The 1,304-nt window shown below is 34.4% G+C and overlaps 1 protein-coding gene across 1 annotated transcript in view; it reads left to right on the forward strand.

The window, feature by feature from the left end:
* LOC102297106 (transient receptor potential cation channel subfamily M member 5) overlaps window positions 1-1,304 on the forward strand; it is a gene marked incomplete at its 5' end in the record, with an annotated part of 13,304 nt that overhangs the window by 1,282 nt on the left and 10,718 nt on the right. The window lies entirely within an intron of this gene.

Below are 1,304 nucleotides of genomic sequence, written 5' to 3' on the forward strand. Positions count from 1 at the left end.
ATAATTTGCTGCTTTCCTTTCCAGGCAGGTGAGGCAGTCCTGAGTGCTCTTGGTGGCTGTAAAATACTCAGAGAACTGTCCAAACTTGACGAAGAAACTGAAACCAAACTCTCCATGAAAGAACTGGCCCAGAAGTTTGAGAACCTGGCTCATGGTTTGATTATTTATTATCTAGTTTTGTAATAGTTTTATTACATGTCCTTTGAATTTTTCTTTTAACATCTGTTGTAACACAATTGTAGCAAAACCTATCTAACTCTTTACACAGCAGTAACTAATAATTTAATTGCAGTCTTCCCGAATGAGCTGTAACTAAGATTAAGGATAAAATTCCTCCACCGTTGTCTTCTTTAACCCAGAGTGACTCCCACAGAGGTTAATTATCTTGTCAATGGTTTTACATTCCTAGGAAATGGCATCTCAAAACTTTTTAAGCACTTTGTTTAGTTTGATGCTCTGTAAAATCCCTCCATAAAGCTCTTACTATTCATGAGTTATTGAAGAAAATACTGAACTCCTGATTTCTTTTCAGCACTGTAGCCAGTCTGACAAAGAGTCACAGCTCTGTTAGCAAAGTATTCCTTAAGCTTTAAAGGAATACGTAAAAATTAAAATTCTCTCATTTTAAGCATTAGAGAAAAAAAATAAAGGTTCATAAACAAATCACAGACATCAATATCTGTGTTGAATACTACAAATATTTATGTAGACGTTTTATCCTCAGTTATTCCTTTATTATGTATTCATTAGACCCCATTCTTACAAGAGTGTTGAAAGAAGTTCAACCATTAGTCAAAGTCAAAGTAAACTTTATTGTCATCTCTGCTATATGTAGTGCAGTTCCATTCAGTGCAAAAAACAACAATAAATACAAGAAGAATAAGAAATAAATATATAAAATAAATATACACTTTAAAATTAGGGTAAAAAGGATCAATAACAGTCTAAGTTTACAATTTACAGTTGAGTGATTCAAATTGACCTTGAAGTGGTTTAAAGTGACCAACATGGGCAGGATTCCTGAGAGTGGGATTGTCCAAAGAGCAGCATCTGCATTAATTCATTCTTTGATGTTTTCTATGAATTGTCTATGTACCACAGGCCTTTAAGGTTACAGTAATTAAATGATTGTTCTAATAGTCATTACTTGACCCAGCTAATTGTTGGACAACACCAACCTTCCTATTATCTCAAAAATTATTGAAAGGGTACTTGTAAAACACTCATCTGCAAAGCAATGCTTTGTTTAAAGATAAGCTGTTCTATCCATCTGCTGGTGCAGAGCCCCAGTTGTCTCGGGACCG

This window comes from Haplochromis burtoni, unplaced genomic scaffold (assembly GCF_018398535.1).
Source record: "Haplochromis burtoni strain Fernald_Lab_line unplaced genomic scaffold, NCSU_Asbu1 Contig_2229, whole genome shotgun sequence".
NCBI lineage: Eukaryota > Metazoa > Chordata > Actinopteri > Cichliformes > Cichlidae > Haplochromis > Haplochromis burtoni.